This window comes from Lucilia sericata, unplaced genomic scaffold (assembly GCF_015586225.1).
Source record: "Lucilia sericata isolate MDLA Ls3-8-SP2 unplaced genomic scaffold, ASM1558622v1 Contig001343F_arrow, whole genome shotgun sequence".
In the NCBI taxonomy this organism is placed as follows: Eukaryota; Metazoa; Arthropoda; class Insecta; order Diptera; family Calliphoridae; genus Lucilia; species Lucilia sericata.
In genome coordinates this window covers 1,441-27,731 of record NW_023995287.1, presented here as the reverse complement: position 1 = coordinate 27,731, position 26,291 = coordinate 1,441, and the positions used below count along the sequence as shown (strand labels likewise).

The 26,291-nt window shown below is 30.8% G+C and overlaps 1 protein-coding gene across 1 annotated transcript in view; it reads right to left on the bottom strand.

Annotated features, from left to right (window-relative positions):
- Positions 1-25,418, bottom strand: part of LOC119611042 (putative fatty acyl-CoA reductase CG8303) — a 40,563-nt gene extending 15,145 nt beyond the window's left edge. The window contains exon 1 of the mRNA XM_037966499.1: positions 24,819-25,418. The gene's annotated coding sequence lies outside the window, so the exon portion shown is untranslated. The remainder of the gene's footprint in view (positions 1-24,818) is intronic.
- Positions 25,419-26,291: the final 873 nt, after the last annotated feature.

The window sequence follows — 26,291 nt, the reverse complement described above, 5'->3', positions numbered from 1 at the left end:
CTAAAGTCTAGTCTATAGTCTAGCCTAAAGTCTAGTTTAAAGTGTAGTCTAAAGTCTAGTCTAAAGTTTAGTCTAAAGTCTAGTCTAAAGCCTAATCTAAAGTCTGGTCCAAAGTATAATATATAAGTCTAGCCTATAGTCTAGTATAAAATCAAGTCTAAAGTCTAGTCTAAAGTCCAGTCAAAAGTCTAGTCTAAATCTAGTCCATCGTCTAGTCTAAAGTCTATTCTAAAGTCTAATCTAAAGTTTAATCTTAAGTCTAGTCTAATGTCTAGTCTATAGTCTAGTCTATAGTCTAGTCTATAGTCTAGTCTATGGTCTAGTCTATGGTCTAGTCTATAGTCTAGTCTATGGTCTAGTCTATAGTCTTGTCTATAGTCTAGTCTATAGTCTAGTCTATAGTCTAGTCTATAGTCTAGTCTATAGTCTAGTCTATAGTCTAGTCTATAGTCTAGTCTATAGTCTAGTCTATAGTCTAGTCTATAGTCTAGTCTATAGTCTAGTCTATAGTCTAGTCTATAGTCTAGTCTATAGTCTAGTCTATAGTCTAGTCTATAGTCTAGTCTAGTCTAGTCTATAGTCTAGTCTATAGTCTAGTCTATAGTCTAGTCTATAGTCTAGTCTATAGTCTAGTCTATAGTCTAGTCTATAGTCTAGTCTATAGTCTAGTCTATAGTCTAGTCTATAGTCTAGTCTATAGTCTAGTCTATAGTCTAGTCTATAGTCTAGTCTATAGTCTAGTCTATAGTCTAGTCTATAGTCTAGTCTATAGTCTAGTCTATAGTCTAGTCTATAGTCTAGTCTATAGTCTATTCTATAGTCTAGTCTATAGTCTAGTCTATAGTCTAGTCTATAGTCTAGTCTATAGTCTAGTCTATAGTCTAGTCTATAGTCTAGTCTATAGTCTAGTCTATAGTCTAGTCTATAGTCTAGTCTATAGTCTAGTCTATAGTCTAGTCTATAGTCTAGTCTATAGTCTATTCTATAGTCTAGTCTATAGTCTAGTCTATAGTCTAGTCTATAGTCTATTCTATAGTCTAGTCTATAGTCTAGTCTATAGTCTATAGTCTAGTCTATAGTCTAGTCTATAGTCTAGTCTATAGTCTAGTCTATAGTCTAGTCTATAGTCTAGTCTATAGTCTAGTCTATAGTCTAGTCTATAGTCTAGTCTATAGTCTAGTCTATAGTCTAGTCTATAGTCTAGTCTATAGTCTAGTCTATAGTCTAGTCTATAGTCTAGTCTATAGTCTAGTCTATAGTCTAGTCTATAGTCTAGTCTATAGTCTAGTCTATAGTCTAGTCTATAGTCTAGTCTATAGTCTAGTCTATAGTCTAGTCTATAGTCTAGTCTATAGTCTAGTCTATAGTCTAGTCTATAGTCTAGTCTATAGTCTAGTCTATAGTCTAGTCTATAGTCTAGTCTATAGTCTAGTCTATAGTCTAGTCTATAGTCTAGTCTATAGTCTAGTCTATAGTCTAGTCTATAGTCTAGTCTATAGTCTAGTCTATAGTCTAGTCTATAGTCTAGTCTATAGTCTAGTCTATAGTCTAGTCTATAGTCTAGTCTATAGTCTAGTCTATAGTCTAGTCTATAGTCTAGTCTATAGTCTAGTCTATAGTCTAGTCTATAGTCTAGTCTATAGTCTAGTCTATAGTCTAGTCTATAGTCTAGTCTATAGTCTAGTCTATAGTCTAGTCTATAGCCTAGTCTATAGTCTAGTCTATAGTCTAGTCTATAGTCTAGTCTATAGTCTAGTCTATAGTCTAGTCTATAGTCTAGTCTATAGTCTAGTCTATAGTCTAGTCTATAGTCTAGTCTATAGTCTAGTCTATAGTCTAGTCTATAGTCTAGTCTATAGTCTAGTCTATAGTCTAGTCTATAGTCTAGTCTATAGTCTAGTCTATAGTCTAGTCTATAGTCTAGTCTATAGTCTAGTCTATAGTCTAGTCTATAGTCTAGTCTATAGTCTAGTCTATAGTCTAGTCTATAGTCTAGTCTATAGTCTAGTCTATAGTCTAGTCTATAGTCTAGTCTATAGTCTAGTCTATAGTCTAGTCTATAGTCTAGTCTATAGTCTAGTCTATAGTCTAGTCTATAGTCTAGTCTATAGTCTAGTCTATAGTCTAGTCTATAGTCTAGTCTATAGTCTAGTCTATAGTCTAGTCTATAGTCTAGTCTATAGTCTAGTCTATAGTCTAGTCTATAGTCTAGTCTATAGTCTAGTCTATAGTCTAGTCTATAGTCTAGTCTATAGTCTAGTCTATAGTCTAGTCTATAGTCTAGTCTATAGTCTAGTCTATAGTCTAGTCTATAGTCTAGTCTATAGTCTAGTCTATAGTCTAGTCTATAGTCTAGTCTATAGTCTAGTCTATAGTCTAGTCTATAGTCTAGTCTATAGTCTAGTCTATAGTCTAGTCTATAGTCTAGTCTATAGTCTAGTCTATAGTCTAGTCTATAGTCTAGTCTATAGTCTAGTCTATAGTCTAGTCTATAGTCTAGTCTATAGTCTAGTCTATAGTCTAGTCTATAGTCTAGTCTATAGTCTAGTCTATAGTCTAGTCTATAGTCTAGTCTATAGTCTAGTCTAGTCTATAGTCTAGTCTATAGTCTAGTCTATAGTCTAGTCTATAGTCTAGTCTATAGTCTAGTACATAGTCTAGTCTATAGTCTAGTCTATGGTCTAGTCTATAGTCTAGTCTATAGTCTAGTCTATAGTCTAGTCTATAGTCTAGTCTATAGTCTAGTCTATAGTCTAGTCTATAGTCTAGTCTATAGTCTAGTCTATAGTCTAGTCTATAGTCTAGTCTATAGTCTAGTCTGTAGTCTAGTCTATAGTCTAGTCTAAAGTCTAGTCTATAGTCTAGTCTATAGTCTAGTCTATAGTCTAGTCTATAGTCTAGTCTATAGTCTAGTCTATAGTCTAGTCTATAGTCTAGTCTATAGTCTAGTCTATAGTCTAGTCTATAGTCTAGTCTATAGTCTAGTCTATAGTCTAGTCTATAGTCTAGTCTATAGTCTAGTCTATAGTCTAGTCTATAGTCTAGTCTATAGTCTAGTCTATAGTCTAGTCTATAGTCTAGTCTATAGTCTAGTCTATAGTCTAGTCTATAGTCTAGTCTATAGTCTAGTCTATAGTCTAGTCTATAGTCTAGTCTATAGTCTAGTCTATAGTCTAGTCTATAGTCTAGTCTATAGTCTAGTCTATAGTCTAGTCTATAGTCTAGTCTATAGTCTAGTCTATAGTCTAGTCTATAGCCTAGTCTATAGTCTAGTCTATAGTCTAGTCTATAGTCTAGTCTATAGTCTAGTCTATAGTCTAGTCTATAGTCTAGTCTATAGTCTAGTCTATAGTCTAGTCTATAGTCTAGTCTATAGTCTAGTCTATAGTCTAGTCTATAGTCTAGTCTATAGTCTAGTCTATAGTCTAGTCTATAGTCTAGTCTATAGTCTAGTCTATAGTCTAGTCTATAGTCTAGTCTATAGTCTAGTCTATAGTCTAGTCTATAGTCTAGTCTATAGTCTAGTCTATAGTCTAGTCTATAGTCTAGTCTATAGTCTAGTCTATAGTCTAGTCTATAGTCTAGTCTATAGTCTAGTCTATAGTCTAGTCTATAGTCTAGTCTATAGTCTAGTCTATAGTCTAGTCTATAGTCTAGTCTATAGTCTAGTCTATAGTCTAGTCTATAGTCTAGTCTATAGTCTAGTCTATAGTCTAGTCTATAGTCTAGTCTATAGTCTAGTCTATAGTCTAGTCTATAGTCTAGTCTATAGTCTAGTCTATAGTCTAGTCTATAGTCTAGTCTATAGTCTAGTCTATAGTCTAGTCTATAGTCTAGTCTATAGTCTAGTCTATAGTCTAGTCTATAGTCTAGTCTATAGTCTAGTCTATAGTCTAGTCTATAGTCTAGTCTATAGTCTAGTCTATAGTCTAGTCTATAGTCTAGTCTATAGTCTAGTCTATAGTCTAGTCTATAGTCTAGTCTATAGTCTAGTCTATAGTCTAGTCTATAGTCTAGTCTATAGTCTAGTCTATAGTCTAGTCTATAGTCTAGTCTATAGTCTAGTCTATAGTCTAGTCTATAGTCTAGTCTATAGTCTAGTCTATAGTCTAGTCTATAGTCTAGTCTATAGTATAGTCTAGTCTATAGTCTAGTCTATAGTCTAGTCTATAGTCTAGTCTATAGTCTAGTCTATAGTCTAGTACATAGTCTAGTCTATAGTCTAGTCTATGGTCTAGTCTATAGTCTAGTCTATAGTCTAGTCTATAGTCTAGTCTATAGTCTAGTCTATAGTCTAGTCTATAGTCTAGTCTATAGTCTAGTCTATAGTCTAGTCTATAGTCTAGTCTATAGTCTAGTCTATAGTCTAGTCTGTAGTCTAGTCTATAGTCTAGTCTAAAGTCTAGTCTATAGTCTAGTCTATAGTCTAGTCTATAGTCTAGTCTATAGTCTAGTCTATAGTCTAGTCTATAGTCTAGTCTATAGTCTAGTCTATAGTCTAGTCTATAGTCTAGTCTATAGTCTAGTCTATAGTCTAGTCTATAGTCTAGTCTATAGTCTAGTCTATAGTCTAGTCTATAGTCTAGTCTATAGTCTAGTCTATAGTCTAGTCTATAGTCTAGTCTATAGTCTAGTCTATAGTCTAGTCTATAGTCTAGTCTATAGTCTAGTCTATAGTCTAGTCTATAGTCTAGTCTATAGTCTAGTCTATAGTCTAGTCTATAGTCTAGTCTATAGTCTAGTCTATAGTCTAGTCTATAGTTAGTCTATAGTCTAGTCTATAGTCTAGTCTATAGTCTAGTCTATAGTCTAGTCTATAGTCTAGTCTATAGTCTAGTCTATAGTCTAGTCTATAGTCTAGTCTATAGTCTAGTCTATAGTCTAGTCTATAGTCTAGTCTATAGTCTAGTCTATAGTCTAGTCTATCTAGTCTATAGTCTAGTCTATCTAGTCTAGTCTATAGTCTAGTCTATAGTCTAGTCTATAGTCTAGTCTATAGTCTAGTCTATAGTCTAGTCTATAGTCTAGTCTATAGTCTAGTCTATAGTCTAGTCTATAGTCTAGTCTATAGTCTAGTCTATAGTCTAGTCTAGTCTAGTCTATAGTCTAGTCTATAGTCTAGTCTATAGTCTAGTCTATAGTCTAGTCTATAGCTAGTCTATAGTCTAGTCTATAGTCTAGTACATAGTCTAGTCTATAGTCTAGTCTATGGTCTAGTTTATAGTAGTCTATAGTCTAGTCTATAGTCTAGTCTATAGTCTAGTCTATAGTCTAGTCTATAGTCTAGTCTATAGTCTAGTCTATAGTCTAGTCTATAGTCTAGTCTATAGTCTAGTCTATAGTCTAGTCTATAGTCTAGTCTAAAGTCTAGTCTATAGTCTAGTCTATAGTCTAGTCTATAGTCTAGTCTATAGTCTAGTCTATAGTCTAGTCTATAGTCTAGTCTAAAGTCTAGTCTATAGTCTAGTCTATAGTCTAGTCTATAGTCTAGTCTATAGTCTAGTCTATAGTCTAGTCTATAGTCTAGTCTATAGTCTAGTCTATAGTCTAGTCTATAGTCTAGTCTATAGTCTAGTCTATAGTCTAGTCTATAGTCTAGTCTATAGTCTAGTCTATAGTCTAGTCTATAGTCTAGTCTATAGTCTAGTCTATAGTTAGTCTATAGTCTAGTCTATAGTCTAGTCTATAGTCTAGTCTATAGTCTAGTCTATAGTCTAGTCTATAGTCTAGTCTATAGTCTAGTCTGTAGTCTAGTCTATAGTCTAGTCTAAAGTCTAGTCTATAGTCTAGTCTATAGTCTAGTCTATAGTCTAGTCTATAGTCTAGTCTATAGTCTAGTCTATAGTCTAGTCTATAGTCTAGTCTATAGTCTAGTCTATAGTCTAGTCTATAGTCTAGTCTATAGTCTAGTCTATAGTCTAGTCTATAGTCTAGTCTATAGTCTATAGTCTAGTCTATAGTCTAGTCTATAGTCTAGTCTATAGTCTAGTCTATAGTCTAGTCTATAGTCTAGTCTATAGTCTAGTCTATAGTCTAGTCTATAGTCTAGTCTGTAGTCTAGTCTATAGTCTAGTCTATAGTCTAGTCTATAGTCTAGTCTATAGTCTAGTCTATAGTCTAGTCTATAGTCTAGTCTATAGTCTAGTCTATAGTCTAGTCTATAGTCTAGTCTATAGTCTAGTCTATAGTCTAGTCTATAGTCTAGTCTATAGTCTAGTCTATAGTCTAGTCTATAGTCTAGTCTATAGTCTAGTCTGTAGTCTAGTCAAAAATGTTTCATATTCTCTCTCTCTTTCTTTGCATTAGTCGCAAAGTAAAATATTTTAATGTTTTTTTCTCTCAAGTTTCAAATGATTTGACAGTTTTCCTGTTTCTGTGGTATTTATTGACATTTATATTTTTAACAGAATGAGTTGGCGGTTTTATTTCTTTTTGTCTGGAATTTCATTACAAACAAAATATTATGGTGTTTCTTTTTGTTTACAGCATATTTTAAGCGGCTTTTATCAAAAAACTACATTTTTAATTTAAATTATTGATGGAATTAATAAAAGAGAAACAAAAATGTATTTTGTCAAGGTCATTTTTATAATAATTTAGATAAAAGAAAAGAGAAACTTAAAGATATTACATAAAATCTGTAATTATATTATAAGAAAATTGCGCAAAAATACCTAATTGGTTAATGAGATTTGAACAAGATTTTAAAAGAAGGAGTGTTAAAATTTTAAATTAATTTATTTATTGCATCATATATTTAATAATTTTAAACTAAATTAGTTTAAAACTATTTGTCATTGATTGGATGACTAAATAAGTGATTTTTCATTACCTTTAATAACCATTTTTAGTTTCATATTTATATTATTTCTATGCGTTTTAAATATTGAATTTAAAAAAAGTTCATTGCCTTTTGCTTATAAACAATTAAGTCTATTTATTAAAATAACTTAAAAAACAAAAACAACAAATTCGTAATATGAAAAAAAATTGAAATCAAAACGTGCATTGAATTTATTATTATAACACTTCATTTCATTAACTATTATTGTACTTAAAAATTTTGCTCAATTTAAATAAATATTTATAAATAAACAAACAAAAACACGGAAACTATTTCATGTATTTAACGAAAAAAGAAAAGATCAAACGTATTCTTTGAAATTTCGTTTAAAAGGGGTTTTTTCTAAAATAATGAGAAAAACCCATGTTGCTCTCTCTCTAACTCTCTTTGTTTACATTTTTGTTGTCTAAAATCTATTTAAAATTCTTTCAAAGTTTATAAATTTTATCAAAATTTCTACAACATTCTGAGAATTATTAATTGTCAAGATAAAAATATTAATTTTTCAAAAGAATTTAAAGAATTTCAATTAATTGTATTTGTTTTACTCTCATTTGTTTACATTTTGGTTAAAAAGTTCTGGCAACTCTGTTGTATGCTCAATAATGTTCCAATAGACAACATCTAGATATTTTCTGCCCTAGTTCTAGTTTAGTTCTATTTCTTTTTAATTCTTTTCTAGTTCTTTTTCTGTTCTATTTATGTTCTAGTTCTGTTTTAGTTCTGCTCAAATGATTTAAGAGAATTTATAAGATATTTTTTTTACATTTTATAATTATCTAATAGAAAAACGCTAAATCTTCCTTATAAATAACAATGTTCTAAAGAAATTGGTTAAAACATACAACAATTGTTGCTTTCATATCCTTATTTGTAAATTCTCTAACAAGTAGGTGTTCCAAATCTCAAATCTACTGCAAACGTGTTTATTATTGCCAATAGAGAATATTTGACATTAAAAGATGGTTTTAACTAAAGAAAGAAAAAATTTATTTAAATATTTAAAGAAAAAAAAAAAATATTCTACGAAAGCAAACCAAAATGATGTCAAAAAATTTTGCATATTTTGATGACCTAGAAACAAGACTACTAAAGTTTAGGCGACAAACAAGACTATGAACTAGACTATAGACTAGACTCTAAACTAGGCTAAAGATTAGACTATAGATTAGACTGTAGACTAGACTATAGACTAGACTATAGACTAGACTATAGACTAGACTATAGACTAGACTATAGACTAGACTATAGACTAGACTATAGACTAGACTATAGACTAGGACTATAGACAGACTATAGACTAGACTATAGACTAGACTATAGACTAGACTATAGACTAGACTATAGACTAGACTATAGACTAGACTATAGACTAGACTATAGACTAGACTATAGACTAGACTATAGACTAGACTATAGACTAGACTATAGACTAGACTATAGACTAGACTATAGACTATAGACTAGACTATAGACTAGACTATAGACTAGACTATAGACTAGACTATAGACTAGACTAACTAGACTATAGACTAGACTATAGACTAGACTATAGACTAGACTATAGACTAGACTATAGACTAGACTATAGACTAGACTATAGACTAGACTATAGACTAGACTATAGACTAGACTATAGACTAGACTATAGACTAGACTATAGACTAGACTATAGACTAGACTATAGACTAGACTATAGACTAGGACTATAGACTAGACTATAGGACTAGACTATAGACTAGACTATAGGCTAGACTATAGACTAGACTATAGATTGTAGACTATAGACTAGACTATAGACTAGACTAAAAACTAGACTAAAAACTAGACTAAAAACTAGACTAAAGACTAGGCTAAATACTAGACTAAAGACTAGACTAAAGGCTAGACTAAAGACTAGACTAAAGACTAGACTAAAGACTAGACTATAGGCTAGACTAAGACTAGACTAAAGACTAGACTAAAGACTGGACTAAAGACTAGCTAAAGGCTAGACTAAAGACTAGACTAAAGACTAGACTAAAGACTAGACTAAAGACTAGACTAAAGACTAGACTAAAGACTAGACTATAGGCTAGACTAAAGACTAGACTTTAGGCTAGACTAAAGACTAGACTATAGACTAGACTATAGACTAGACTATAGACTAGACTATAGACTAGACTATAGACTAGACTATAGACTAGACTATAGACTAGACTATAGACTAGACTATAGACTAGACTATAGACTAGACTATAGACTAGACTATAGACTAGACTATAGACTAGACTATAGACTAGACTATATAGACTAGACTAGACTATAGACTAGACTATAGACTAGACTATAGACTAGACTATAGACTAGACTATAGACTAGACTATAGACTAGACTATAGACTAGACTATAGACTAGACTATAGACTAGACTATAGACTAGACTATATACTAGACTATAGACTAGACTATATACTAGACTATAGACTAGACTATAGACTAGACTATAGACTAGACTATAGACTAGACTATAGACTAGACTATAGACTAGACTATAGACTAGACTATAGACTAGACTGTAGACTAGACTGTAGACTAGACTGTAGACTAGACTATAGACTAGACTATAGAGACTATAGACTAGACTATAGACTAGACTATAGACTAGACTATAGACTAGACTATAGACTAGACTATAGACTAGACTATAGACTAGACTATAGACTAGACTATAGACTAGACTATAGACTAGACTATAGACTAGACTATAGACTAGACTATAGACTAGACTATAGACTAGACTATAGACTAGACTATAGACTAGACTATAGACTAGACTATAGACTAGACTGTAGACTAGACTGTAGACTAGACTGTAGACTAGACTATAGACTAGACTATAGACTAGACTATAGACTAGACTATAGACTAGACTATAGACTAGACTATAGACTAGACTATAGACTAGACTATAGACTAGACTATAGACTAGACTATAGACTAGACTATAGACTAGACTATAGACTAGACTATAGACTAGACTATAGACTAGACTATAGACTAGACTATAGACTAGACTATAGACTAGACTATAGACTAGACTATAGACTAGACTATAGACTAGACTATAGACTAGACTATAGACTAGACTATAGACTAGACTATAGACTAGACTATAGACTAGACTATAGACTAGACTATAGACTAGACTATAGACTAGACTATAGACTAGACTATAGACTAGACTATAGACTAGACTATAGACTAGACTATAGACTAGACTATAGACTAGACTATAGACTAGACTATAGACTAGACTATAGACTAGACTATAGACTAGACTATAGACTAGACTATAGACTAGACTATAGACTAGACTATAGACTAGACTATAGACTAGACTATAGACTAGACTATAGACTAGACTATAGACTAGACTATAGACTAGACTATAGACTAGACTATAGACTAGACTATAGACTAGACTATAGACTAGACTATAGACTAGACTAGACTAAGACTAAAGACTAGACTAAAGACTAGACTAAAGACTAGACTAAGGACTAGACTAAAGACTAGACTAAAGACTAGACTAAAGACTAGACTAAAGACTAGACTAAAGACTAGACTAAAGACTAGACTAAAGACTAGACTAAATACTAGACTAAAGACTAGGCTATAGACTTGACTATATACTAGACTATATACTAGACTATATACTAGACTAGTGTAGTGGACTAGTGTAGATTATGAACTATACTATTCCAGAATATAGACTAGACTATTGTCTAGACCATAATTAAATGCAAACTACAGACTAGTCTAGAGCTTGATCTATTGTCTTGATTATATTAAGGTTTATAATCTAGTCTAGTCTGGTTAATTGTCTAGACATAGTTTGTAACGAATTATAATTTGTTTTTTTTTTTTTTTTTTTGTTTTGTTATTTGCATTCTTCTTCTAACACCTTGCGAGACTAATTGGCCACATTTTTTACTGACTAGTTCCTGTTTGGTTTATTCTTATTATTTTTTGTATCCAAAGACGTGTGTTTTGTTTTTTTGCTTTGTCATTGTCTGACAAGTACCTAATAGAATGTCTGTCGCTAAGTAATTTGAGTGCATTTTTTTATGCATGTACATTTAAAAATAATATTTGCAAATGTGCATTCACTTTTATTTTTTTTAGGGGGAGTGTAGGGGGTATTCTTCCTGGTTTAATACATCTATTAATATTTAAATTTCGAAATTCATATTGAAATTAAGAATAAAGGAAAAGGAATCCAGTTTCTTTATTTTTTCAATAGATAAGAACGTAGTAAATTGTTTAATTGTTAAGCCACACGATTTTGTATAAAACTAATAATCTTCTTGTTGGTCCCCTGTTTTGTCATTTACTGTATAAATTGAAGTTTTTTTTTAACTATTTATGCAAATTTTATTTAATGTTTTTGTGTGTTATTTAAAAAAAAGTCTGTTATAATGATTTAAATCAAATTTTATTGCTTGAAAAGACGCGTGTAACATTAAAATTTCAAAGAAAAAGAACCTGTTAGATAGACTGTAGATGTCGGTACTATACTATAAATATGCAAAATTTATTTTAAGAATAATACAAGTAAAATTTTAAATTCTATTATTTTTTTTTTTAAAATTTGCATATTTTTCAAGTTTTTATTAAAATTTATACATTTTTTAAATATATTAATTTAATTTATTTAAAAAAGGTATATTTTTTATTATATATAAAAAACTGGATTTTTTTAACAAATATTTACATTTCAATGAAAGATTCTTTAAAACAAAATATTACATAATCTTTCTAAAAAAACAAGTCTTAATACTTTCGATTTTTAATTATTATTTAAAAAAAAAAAATTTAACACAAAATTTCTTAATTTTAATTAATTTTCTACCTAATTTAACCACTATTTACAGTATTTTCTATAAAATACTTAAAACATTTCAATACACTAACAGCAAATAGTGAACTATCAAGGTTTTTTTTTTATAAATTATAATTATAAAAACAAATCTTTACTTCAGATTTGGGGTGTAAACAACGTGATTTGCTTATAAAAAAAAAAAAATAAAATAAAAAAAATAAATTTATTAACACTCATAAATAAAAATGATTATAAACAAATTAGAATCAAACGCATTAATTTGAATTTAAGAACAACAAAAATTAGAATTATAAATAAAACTCATAAATACGGAAGTATTCTGAAATAAAAGGCAATTTTAATAATATTATTTCAAATAATAATTAATTTGAAAAAATTAACAACAAAGATAATTTTAACAATAAAAAAAATTGCAAAAAATATTTTGAAATTCTAACTAAAGTCTAGTATCTAGTATTATATGAAGTCTAGATAAATATGGGAACAGACTACATGCTATATTTTAATCTATGGACTAGACTATAATGTAGACAACAATGTGGTCATCAATCTGTCTAGACTACAGACTAGACTAGGCTATAGACTATACTATAGACTACACTATAGACTTGACTATAGACTAGACTACAGAATATAGTCTAGTCTATAGTCTAGTCTATAGTCTAGTCTATAGTCTAGTCTATAGTCTAGTCTATAGTCTAGTCTATAGTCTAGTCTATAGTCTAGTCTATAGTCTAGTCTATAGTCTAGTCTATAGTCTAGTCTATAGTCTGTCTATAGTCTAGTCTATAGTCTAGGTCTATAGTCTAGTCTATAGTCTAGTCTATAGTCTAGTCTATAGTCTAGTCTATAGTCTAGTCTATAGTCTAGTCTATAGTCTATCTCATAGTCTAGTCTATAGTCTAGTCTATAGTCTAGTCTATAGTCTAGTCTATAGCTAGTCTATAGTCTAGTCTATGTCTAGTCTATAGTCTAGTCTATAGTCTAGTCTATAGTCTAGTCTATAGTCTAGTATATAGTCTAGTCTATAGTCTAGGTCTATGTCTAGTCTAGTCTATTGTCTAGTCTAGTGTATAGTCTAGTCTATAGTCTAGTCTATAGTCTAGTCTAGTGTATAGTCTAGTCTATAGTCTAGTCTATAGTCTAGTCTATAGTCTAGTCTATAGTCTAGCTATAGTCTAGTCTATAGTCTAGTCTATAGTCTAGTATATAGTCTAGTCTATAGTCTAGTCTATAGTCTAGTCTAGAGTCTATCTATAGTCTAGTCTATAGTCTAGTCTATAGTCTAGTCTATAGTCTAGGTCCTAGTCTATAGTCTAGTCCTATAGTCTAGTCTATGTCTCGTCTATAGTCTAGTCTATAGTCTAGTCTATAGTCTAGTCTATAGTCTAGTCTATAGTCTAGTCTATAGTCTGTCTATAGTCTAGTCTATAGTCTAGTCTATAGTCTAGTCTATAGTCTAGTCTATAGTCTAGTCTATAGTCTAGTCTATAGGTCTAGTCTATAGTCTAGTCTATAGTCTAGTCTATAGTCTAGTCTATAGTCTAGTCTATAGTCTAGTCTATAGTCTAGTCTATAGTCTAGTCTATAGTCGAGTCTATAGTCTAGTCTATAGTCTAGTCTATAGTCTAGTCTATAGTCTAGTCTATAGTCTAGTCTATAGTTCTAGTCTATTGTCTAGTCTATAGTCTAGTCTATAGTCTGTCTATAGTCTAGTCTATAGTCTAGTCTATAGTCTAGTCTATAGTCTAGTCTATAGTCTAGTCTATAGTCTAGTCTATAGTCTAGTCTATAGTCTAGTCTATAGTCTAGTCTATAGTCTAGTCTATAGTCTAGTCTATAGTCTAGTCTATAGTCTAGTCTATAGTCTAGTCTATAGTCTAGTCTATAGTCTAGTCTATAGTCTAGTCTATAGTCTAGTCTATAGTCTAGTCTATAGTCTAGTCTATAGTCTAGTCTATAGTCTAGTCTATAGTCTAGTCTATAGTCTAGTCTATAGTCTAGTCTATAGTCTAGTCTATAGTCTAGTCTATAGTCTAGTCTATAGTCTAGTCTATAGTCTAGTCTATAGTCTAGTCTATAGTCTAGTCTATAGTCTAGTCTATAGTCTAGTCTATAGTCTAGTCTAGTCTATTGTCTAGTCTAGTGTATAGTCTAGTCTATAGTCTAGTCTATAGTCTAGTCTAGTGTATAGTCTAGTCTATAGTCTAGTCTATAGTCTAGTCTATAGTCTAGTCTATAGTCTAGTCTATAGTCTAGTCTATAGTCTAGTCTATAGTCTAGTCTATAGTCTAGTCTATAGTCTAGTCTATAGTCTAGTCTAGTCTATAGTCTAGTCTAGTCTATAGTCTAGTCTAGTCTATAGTCTAGTCTATAGTCTAGTCTAGTCTATAGTCTAGTCTATAGTCTAGTCTATAGTCTAGTCTATAGTCTAGTCTATAGTCTAGTCTATAGTCTAGTCTATAGTCTAGTCTATAGTCTAGTCTATAGTCTAGTCTATAGTCTAGTCTATAGTCTAGTCTATAGTCTAGTCTATAGTCTAGTCTATAGTCTAGTCTATAGTCTAGTCTATAGTCTAGTCTATATTCTAGTCTATAGTCTAGTCTATAGTCTAGTCTATAGTCTAGTCTATAGTCTAGTCTATAGTCTAGTCTATAGTCTAGTCTATAGTCTAGTCTATAGTCTAGTCTATAGTCTAGTCTATAGTCTAGTCTATAGTCTAGTCTAGTCTATAGTCTAGTCTATAGTCTAGTCTATAGTCTAGTCTATAGTCTAGTCTATAGTCTAGTCTATAGTCTAGTCTATAGTCTAGTCTATAGTCTAGTCTATAGTCTAGTCTTAGTCTAGTCTATAGTCTAGTCTATAGTCTAGTCGATAGTCTAGTCTATAGTCTAGTCTATATTCTAGTCTATAGTCTAGTCTATAGTCTAGTCTATAGTCTAGTCTATATTCTAGTCTATAGGTCTAGTCTATAGTCTAGTCTATAGGTCTAGTCTATAGTCTAGTCTATAGTCTAGTCTATAGTCTAGTCTATAGTCTAGTCTATAGTCTAGTCTGATAGTTCTAGTCTATAGTCTAGTCTATAGTCTAGTCTATAGTCTAGTCTATAGCTCTAGTCTATAGTCTAGTCTTCTAGTCTAGTCTATAGTCTAGTCATATCTGTCTAGTCTATAGTCTAGTCTATAGTCTAGTCTATAGTCTAGTCTATAGTCTAGTCTATAGTCTAGTCTATAGTCTAGTCTATAGTCTAGTCTATAGTCTAGTCTATAGTCTAGTCTATAGTCTAGTCTATAGTCTAGTCTAGTAGTCTATAGTCTATAGTCTAGTCTATAGTCTAGTCTATAGTCTAGTCTATAGTCTAGTCTATAGTCTAGTCTATAGTCTAGTCATAGTCTAGTCTATAGTCTTAGTCTATAGTCTAGTCTATAGTCTGTCTATAGTCTAGTCTATAGTCTAGTCTATATAGTCTATTCGTCTAGTCTATAGTTAGTCTATAGTCTAGTCTATAGTCTAGTCTATAGCTAGTCTATAGTCTAGTCTTAGTCTAGTCTATAGTCTCAGTCTATAGCTAGTCTATAGTCTAGTCTATAGTCTAGTCTATAGTCTAGTCTATAGTCTAGTCTATAGTCTAGTCTATAGTCTAGTCTATAGTCTGTCTATGTCTAGTCTAAGTCTAGTCTATAGTCTAGTCTATAGTCTAGTCTATAGTCTAGTCTATAGTCTAGTCTATAGCTAGTCTATAGTCTAGTCTATAGTCTAGTCTATAGTCTCGTCTATAGTCTAGTCTATAGTCTAGTCTATAGTCTAGTCTATAGTCTCGTCTATAGTCTAGTCCTATAGTCTAGTCTATAGTCTAGTCTATAGTCTAGTCTATAGTCTAGTCTATAGTCTAGTCTATAGTCTAGTCTATATGTCTAGTCTATAGTCTAGTCTATAGTCTAGTCTATAGTCTAGTCTATAGTCTAGTCTATTAGTCTAGTCTATAGTCTAGTCTATAGTCTAGTCTATAGTCTAGTCTATAGTCTAGTCTATAGTCTAGTCTATAGTCTAGTCTATAGTCTAGTCTATAGTCTATTCTAGTCTATCGTTAAATCCACAGTTTAGTTGTAATTTGGTCTATATATCGCTGTAAAAGATAACAGAAATTGTCTTTCTTAATTTTATTTAAATTTTGTAACATTTTATTACAATTTCTCTGCTTCGTATTAACCTTTTTTTGTTGCTGTTGTTGTTGTTGCAATTTTTCAGTAGTATTAGCTAATTTACATTAACTTTGCATAAAAAGATCGATGATCATTTTAAATGATTTCACTTTTAAACAGCATGTTTAATTTGAAATTTATCGACCACAACAGAGAGGAGGAAAAAAAAATTGCCAACCACTGAAACCTTTTCAGATAATTTTTTTCTATGCCTAAGGTTATTATGTAAAGACGATTATGTCAAAAAAAAGAGTTTAAGAAAAAAAACTTAAGTAAAGATTAAACTATAGATAATGAATGGTTTTAAAATGAATATGTAATTTAGTTAATTTATTACATTTGAGTTAAAGTGACAAATTTCATAGGGAAAATTGACAGATCTTCAAAAATAGTTGGCAACACACATTTTAGTTAATAAGTTATTACATTATTTAAACAATTTATAGTTAATATCAAAATTATAACATAATGTTAATTGTATTTAAAGAAATTAAAATATATTCATACAACTACAAATAAAGTTGCAATCATTTAGTTATCTTAAAGCAGCAAAAATTATGCAAATATTATTAAATTATTTTTATAGCTTTAGGCTTCGACTTAAAACTGAACATACCCTTTAGCTTTGTGAATATTAATATTAAATCGAATTATGACACACGTTTATTTATTTTGCACGAAAACAACTTAAGTTTTAATAGATTAAAATCTTAACAGAAAAAACAACCATATGGAATTTGTAAGAAATCATCATGATGAGAAAGAAGCTGATGATTAATATTGACTAGTTTTTTGTTTTTATTTAAAATTGTTTAAACTTTCTTTTCATAAAAATCTTTAACATTTCGCTGTCGTCAAGTTACGAAAATAGGATTTCTGTTTATGTGTTTAGTTTTTGATTCGTTTTTTTACTAATTTATAAATATTAATGTATAAATTAATTATGTTTTATTATATGTCTACATTTCACAGTGAATGCCAAAATTAAAGGTGTCACATGGAAAAATTTATTTTTAGTTGAATTTTTGAGCTAAATCTAATTAGTTCTTTAATTTATGTGGAATATTTTCAAGAATTCTTAAAACTGCATAATATTAAACACATAATTAATATGTTAAAATGTGGTTTAATGTATATTTAATGCAAATCTATTAATAATGTATGATTTAGAAGACTGAAGTTTGTCTAACTTTATATTGGAAGGGCATAGAACCAATTAGCAATAAAATAGAAAAGCTACATTACAAAATTAAAAATGAGCATAAAAACCTATATTGACTAAAGAATAGATTATATTCTAGACTATAGACTAATCTATTACTTCTAAGGGAACTTATTAAAACGTTGAAACTACAGACTACTATAGACTAGACTATAGACTAGACTATAGACTAGACTATAGACTAGACTATAGACTAGACTATAGACTAGACTATATACTAGACTATAGACTAGACTATAGACTAGACTATAGACTAGACTATAGACTAGACTATAGACTAGACTATAGACTAGACTATAGACTAGACTATAGACTAGACTATAGACTAGTCTATGTTAATATAGACTAGGTATGTTAATATTGAAAGTCTTTATGCATATTTTAAAGAATTATTAAATCCTGCAGTTAGTTTGGTTGAGATGCATTATGCAGTTAATATTGTAGAAGATACTTTTTTGGACTCACCCATAACCCTATTTGAAATAAAAAGGTAACTAGGAAAGGCAAAACCGAATAAAGCTCCTGGTGAAGATCGGATTCCTTACGAATTTTTTAAACATGCAAGTGAACATTTTCTAAAAGCACTGGCGATAGCATATACTCAAGTATTAGAAGGCCAAACAAATTATGAAGTTTTTCAAAAAAATATTATATTCCCAATACACAAAAAAGGAGATGTGAACATAGCGAACAATTACAGAGGAATTTCTTTTATGAATGTTATTGCAAAAATAATGATGGGGATAATCCATGAAAGAATATCAAGTTGGTGTGAAATTCATGGAAAACTAAATGAGTATCAAGCAGGGTTTCGAAGAAAATATTCAACTATTGATAATATTTATAACCTTACAGCAATTGTAAACATAAAATTCGGAGAAAATCGAAAAGTATACGCTTTCTTTGTGGACTTTAAAGCTGCTTTTGATCGCGTTCCACGGAAGTTATTAATATTCAAACTTCATCAAATGGGAATATCGACAAAAATGGTCAATTGTATTGAACAAATCTACCAAAATACAAAATCAGCTATTTGGAATGGAGAGGAACTTTCAAATTATTTTGATACGAAAACTGGAGTAAAACAAGGATGTCTGTTATCACCGCTATTGTTTGCTCTATATTTAAATGATTTACACGACTCACTCAAGGGAGGTTTAACAGTGGATGGTATAAATATTCGATTACTTATGTATGCTGATGACATAGTAATATTGGCAGAAGAAGTTGAAGTCTTACAACAAATGATAAAAAATTTAGAAGAATATTGCCATCTGTGGGGGATGGAGGTAAACCTTAGTAAATCGGAAATAATGATATTTAGAAAAAGTGGAAGAACCAGTGCAAAAGAAATATGGAATTTTAATGGACAAACTGTAAAAATAGTATCAGAATACAAATATTTGGGAATAATTTTGACCCCTAAAATGTCATATTCCAAACATATAACCCAAAAAAACGATGCGGCCAAAGTTTGTATAAATTTAACATGGAAAAATTTTGTGGGAAATAGAAACGTGTCATTAAAAGCTAAATGGAAATTTTTCTTGGCAGTGTGTAGATCGATACAAAGTTATGGAGCGCAGGTATGGGGAAACACTTGTTTTGAAGAGATTGATAAATTACAAAGGTATTTCACGAAACGTATTCTGAAACTACCCAATAATACACCCAACTATGTGATAGCACTAGAAACTTCACAGCAAGCTGGCCATATTTACACATACTGTCTGCATTTACAATATATCTCAAAAACCTTGTTTGACTATGATACTGAAAGATTACCACACAAATTATCTAATATCATTATATCAAGAAATATATTCTGGTTTAAAGATATGAAACAAAAATGCAAGAACTTAATATTTCACTTTTGAGCTTAGAACGAAATAAAATAACATGGAATGATAACTGCATAAATATTATTGAGACCATGAAAACTGCAATTCATCATGATCACGTACTAAAAGCAACTAATAGCCAACAAAGAATCTACAAGTTTTTGAAGTTGCACAAAGGTCAAAGTTATTGTAATGAAGCCTACAGTCAGGAGCAAATAAGTTATATACTAAAGGCAAGAGCTGATCTACTGCCATTAAATGGAAATCAGTATAGAGAGGAAACATCAAGGTTATGCTCCTTATGCAATTTAAATGAAGTTGAAACAACTCGTCATTTTATTGCAAGGTGTCCCATATTTAACTATATTCGAATACACGGTTTTGGTAAAGTAATATTAACGGATACAGAACTTATTCAAGTACTAAATGGTGAAGATATTTTTTGGGTTAGCCTTTATAACTATGTAAAAAGTGCTATAAAGTATAGGGCAATATTAATAAATGAATTTAACTACTAACTATGACATTGTATGTATTTACAGCTGACGGTTTTTTCTTATAAACCATGCTGTTTTATCTTTATTTCTAAAATATAATATGTTTATAAAAATATTTATTGTAAACAACTTAATATGAAAATAAAGATTCTATTCTATTCTATTCTATTCTATTCTATTCTATAGACTATAGACTAGACTATAGACTAGACTATAGACTAGACTATAGACTAGACTATAGACTAGACTATAGACTAGACTATAGACTAGACTATAGACTAGACTATAGACTAGACTATAGACTAGACTATAGACTAGACTATAGACTAGACTATAGACTAGACTATAGACTAGACTATAGACTAGACTATAGACTAGACTATAGACTAGACTATAGACTAGACTTTAGACTAGACTATAGACTAGACTATAGACTAGACTATAGACTAGACTATAGACTAGACTATAGACTAGACTATAGACTAGACTATAGACTAGACTATAGACTAGACTATAGACTAGACTATAGACTAGACTATAGACTAGACTATAGACTAGACTATAGACTAGACTATAGACTAGACTATAGACTAGACTATAGACTAGACTATAGACTAGACTATAGACTAGACTATAGACTAGACTATAGACTAGACTATAGACTAGACTATAGACTAGACTATAGACTAGACTATAGACTAGACTATAGACTAGACTATAGACTAGACTATAGACTAGACTATAGACTAGACTATAGACTAGACTATAGACTAGACTATAGACTAGACTATAGACTAGACTATAGACTAGACTATAGACTAGACTATAGACTAGACTATAGACTAGACTATAGACTAGACTATAGACTAGACTATAGACTAGACTATAGACTAGACTATAGACTAGACTATAGACTAGACTATAGACTAGACTATAGACTAGACTATAGACTAGACTATAGACTAGACTATAGACTAGACTATAGACTAGACTATAGACTAGACTATAGACTAGACTATAGACTAGACTATAGACTAGACTATAGACTAGACTATAGACTAGACTATAGACTAGACTATAGACTAGACTATAGACTAGACTATAGACTAGACTATAGACTAGACTATAGACTAGACTATAGACTAGACTATAGACTAGAATATAGACCAGACTATAGACTAGACTATAGACTAGACTATAGACTAGACTATAGACTAGACTATAGACTAGACTATAGACTAGACTATAGACTAGACTATAGACTAGACTATAGACTAGACTATAGACTAGACTATAGACTAGACTATAGACTAGACTATAGACTAGACTATAGACTAGACTATAGACTAGACTATAGACTAGACTATAGACTAGACTATAGACTAGACTATAGACTAGACTATAGACTAGACTATAGACTAGACTATAGACTAGACTATAGACTAGACTAGACTAGACTAAAGAGTAGACTATAGACTAGACTATACTAGACTAGACTAAAGAGTAGACTAAAGACTAGACTAAAGACTAGACTATAGACTAGACTAAAGACTAGACTATAGACCAAACTATAAACTGGACTAAACTATAGACTGAAGTATAGACAAGACGAAACTATAGTCTTTACTATTAACATAACTATGCTCTAGACTATAGACTTAAATACTTTAAAGACTATAGACTAGACTATAGACTAGACTATAGACTAGACTAGACTATAGACTATAACTAGACTATAGACTAGACTATAGACTAGACTATAGACTAGACTATAGACTAGACTATAGACTAGACTATAGACTAGACTATAGACTAGACTATAGACTAGACTGTAGACTAGACTAGACTATAGACTAGACTATAGACTAGACTATAGACTAGACTAGACTATAGACTAGACTATAGACTAGACTATAGACTAGACTATAGACTAGACTATAGACTAGACTATAGACTAGACTATAGACTAGACTATAGACTAGACTATAGACTAGACTATAGACTAGACTATAGACTAGACTATAGACTAGACTGTAGACTAGACTATAGACTAGACTATAGACTAGACTATAGACTAGACTATAGACTAGACTATAGACTAGACTATAGACTAGACTATAGACTAGACTATAGACTAGACTATAGACTAGACTATAGACTAGACTATAGACTAGACTATAGACTAGACTATAGACTAGACTTATAGACTAGACTAGACTAGACTATAGACTAGACTATAGACTAGACTATAGACTAGACTATAGACTAGACTATAGACTAGACTATAGACTAGACTATAGACTAGAATATAGACTAGACTATAGACTAGACTATAGACTAGACTATAGACTAGACTATAGACTAGACTATAGACTAGACTATAGACTAGACTATAGACTAGACTATAGACTAGACTATAGACTAGACTATAGACTAGACTATAGACTAGACTATAGACTAGACTATAGACTAGACTATAGACTAGACTATAGATTAGACTATAGACTAGACTATAGACTAGACTATAGATTAGACTATAGACTGGACTATAGACTAGACTATAGACCAAACTATAAACCTATAGACTTAAATACTTTGAAACAAGATATTGACTAGACTATATTTTAAACTACTTTTTTGCATCACATTTTTTAAATATTTCACACCATGTATTTTAAGTTCCTAATGCCTATAACAAATACCGAACTTTTTAACGATTTTATTTCGTTTATTTTAAATCTTGTTTTAAAACTAAAGTTAAATTTTCTTCTTCGACAAAACAATGCCTTACTAATTAGATGGTTTTTATTATTATTTTTTATTGTCTGTAGTTGTAAAATAAAACCTAATAATTACTTTATCCACTACACACACGTACAACCAATATACAAATAAATAAACTTAAAATAAATATTGGTTAATAAACCTTCAAATAAACAAACAACAACAAAACACAATACACTTGTCAGTCACTCATAAAATTCAAGAAGAAGAAGAAGAAAAAAGGAAATAACTTGAATTTTCCAGCAATAACAACAAACCAAGCTTAACCAAAAAAAAAAAAAAAAACACAAATTGCTGTAAAAATAAACCAGACTATAGTACGCACTTCGTCCATAATCTCTTTCTCTCTAAAGAATGAAAACAACTTAAGCAAAAGCTAGAGCTGATAGTGCTGCCAGATGAGGGCAAAAGAAGGCTTTTCAAAGTTTGGTTAGCCCCGATATGATCAATATTAGGCTATAGTTTAGAGTAGACTGTAGACTAGACAATAGACTATGCTACAGACTAGACCATAGGCAGACTATGGACTGTAGACTAGATTCTAGACTAGACTATGGACTAGACTCGTATTGCTTATAGACATATTATAGTCTTGGCTATAGACAGACTATAGTCTTGACTATAGATAGACTATAGTCTTGACTATCGATGGACTATATTCTTAACTATATACAGTCTTTAGTCAAGACTATATTCAAACTATAGTCTGGACTATATACAGACTATAGTCTTAACTATAGACGTGCTATAGCTTTGACTATGGTCTTGACTAAAGGCAGACTATAGTCTTGATTATAGGTTGACTATAGTCTTGATTATAGGCAGACTATATATAGTCTTGACTGTGGACCTACATATAGGCAGACAATAGTCTTGACTGTGGACCTACATATAGGCAGACAATAGTCTTGATTATAGGCAGACTATAGTCTTAATTATAGACAGACTATAGTCTTGACTATAACAAACTATAGTCTTGTGTGTTGACAGGTTATAGTCTTGACTATAGACTGACTATAGTCTTGACTATAGACTGACTATAGTCTTGGCTATAGACAGACTATATATAGTCTTGATTATAGGCAGACTATAGTCTTGACTACAGGCAGACTATAGTCTTGACTATAGGCAGAATATAGTCTTGACTATAGGCAGACTATAGTCTTGATTATAGGTAGACTATAGCCTTGATTATAGGCAGACTATAGTCTTGACTATAGACAGACTATAGTCTTGACTATAGACATACATATAGGCAGACTATAGTTTTGAATATAGGCTGACTATAGTCTGTCTATAGTCAAGACTATAGTCTGCTTACAGCCTATAGTCTATCTATAATCAAGACTATAGTCTGCCTATAATAGAGACTATAGTCCCTCTATAATCAAGACTATAGTCTGCCTATAGTCAAGACTATAGTTTGTCTATTGTCTCTCTATAGTCAAGACTATAGTCTCTCTATAGTCAGGACTATAGTCTGCCTATAGTCAAGACTGTAGTCTACCGATAGTCAAGACTATAGTCTGTCTATAGTCAAGACTATAGCCTGTCAACACACAAGATTATAGTTTGTTATAGTCAAGACTATAGTCTGTCTATTGTTAAGACTATGGTCTGCCTATACTATTGCCAGGACTATTGCCTTCCTATATGAATGTCTACAGTCTACAGTCTTGACTATAGACTGACTATAGTCTTGGCTATAGACAGACTATAGTCTTGACTATCGGTAGACTACAGTCTTGACTATAGGCAGAATATAGTCTTGACTATAGTCTGCCTATAATCAAGACTATAGTCTGTCTATAGTCAAGATTATAGTCTGTCTGTAGTCAAGACTATAGTCTGCCTATAGTCAAGACTGTAGTCTAACGATAGTCAAGACTATAGTCTGTCTATAGCCAAGACTATAGTCAGTCTATAGTCAAGACTGTAGACTGTAGACATTCATATAGGAAGACAATAGTCTTGGCAATAGTATAGGCAGACTATAGTCTTAATTATAGCCAGACCATAGTCATAACAATAGACAGACTATAGTCTTGACTATAACAAACTATAGTCTTGTGTGTTGACAGGCTATAGTCTTGACTATAGACAGACTATAGTCTTGACTATCGGTAGACTACAGTCTTGACTATAGGCAGACTATAGTCTTGACTATAGAGAGACTATAGACAGACTATAGTCTTGATTATAGAGGGACTATAGTCTCTATTATAGGCAGACTATAGTCTTGATTATAGATAGACTATAGTCATACTAAAGTCTTGACTATAGACGAGATAATGTTGACTGTAGACGAGCTATAGTCTTGAATGTAATCATGACTATAGCTAGACAATACTCATTACTTTTTATTTTAGTTGTGAAAAGATAATAGTCTAGACTACGTACATACTATAGTCTGGACTATGGAAAGACTATAGTCTTGACTACAGAATTTTTTACTCCATTGGCTATCGATATTTTTTTGCAAGATCTGGCAACCTTGACCAAGAGTTACAGGTGAGAGAAAATGTTTATACTTGTACTACTCACCTTTTCTTTTTAAAGTTTTTCGCTTAAAGAAGAAGCAGCAAAATTACACGCGGAAAATACAATATTAAGCAATCGGCAAAATAACTACTCCCTAGAGTAGAGTAGCTCAAGAAGTTTATTTAGTTTTGTTTATTTTCTTTAACAAAATCGTAATATTTATTAAACAATTTTCTTAAACAAAAATTGTTTACTCGTTGTTTTTGAAAAAACACTTAAGAAGAATGTCGCAATTTTTAACAAATACCAAATAGGATTTTTTTTTAGATTTTAATTAAATTTGTTTCTCTTTGGAAATTTTATTTAAAAAAATTTGGAAAACTTTTATTTTTATTATGATTCAAATGGTATTTTAAGCACTTTTTTCCCGAAATTTTGTAGTTTCTTTTGTAATATAATTTACTTTCGTTGTTTTTTTTTCTCTATATTTTCTATAATTAATAATTTATTATTTTCAAATTCCGTTTTGTTTGTTATTTTCGTTTAATATAAGTATTTCTTTTCACAAGTTTCTAAATTTAAAAGCCAGCCATCTGCTAAGCTGGCCAAGTTAAGACTAAATTGTCTACCGAAATGTTTTGTCTTGGTTAATATCAACTCACACAACATACGGAACAGAAGAAAACAAAAAAAAAAGCCAACAGAGACATAAAATATATCGAACGATTAGTTAGAGCTGATTGTGTTGTTTTCGTATAAAAAAAATTGGAAAAAGCTTCAAACAATACAACAACAAGATCTTCCGCTGTCAGAAGATAGGCAGACCGTCGGATCGTCAGCAGAGAAACATAGAAAAAATGAAAACGATATTCATACCAGACTTGAATTGAGTGCTTTTATTAGCCACAACAACAACAACTACTATTACTACTTGCGGTTGTTATTATAGTTTTTTAATTGTATTTGTTGCCATCTAGGGATGATCACTCAATATTGTTTTGAAAGAATTGAGTTAAACTTAAAAAAAAAACACTCTAGATTTTATGAGATGAAATAAGACCAAGTTAATAATTTCAATTCTAGTTTTAAAAATGTAAATTTTTGCATTATTTAATGAATTATATTGATAAAATTTTGTTTATTTTTAAAAAGATTGATCGAAATTTAAAAATTTCTTATTTATTTGCTGATTTATTAAACACTCTCTTTTAAATCTGGCAACTTTTTTGCATTGGCAACACTTACTTCAGTGGTGTTTACATTTTGAAAGAGAGTTGCCAGAGAATATTTTTCGATCTATCTATCTATCTATCTATCTATCTATCTATCTATCTATCTATCTTATCTATCTATCTATCTATCTATCTATCTATCTATCTATCTATCTATCTATCTATCTATCTATCTATCTATCTATCTATCTATCTATCTATCTATCTATCTATCTATCTAGCTCTATCTATCTATCTATCTATCTATCTATCTATCTATCTATCTATCTATCTATCTATCTATCTATCTATCTATCTATCTATC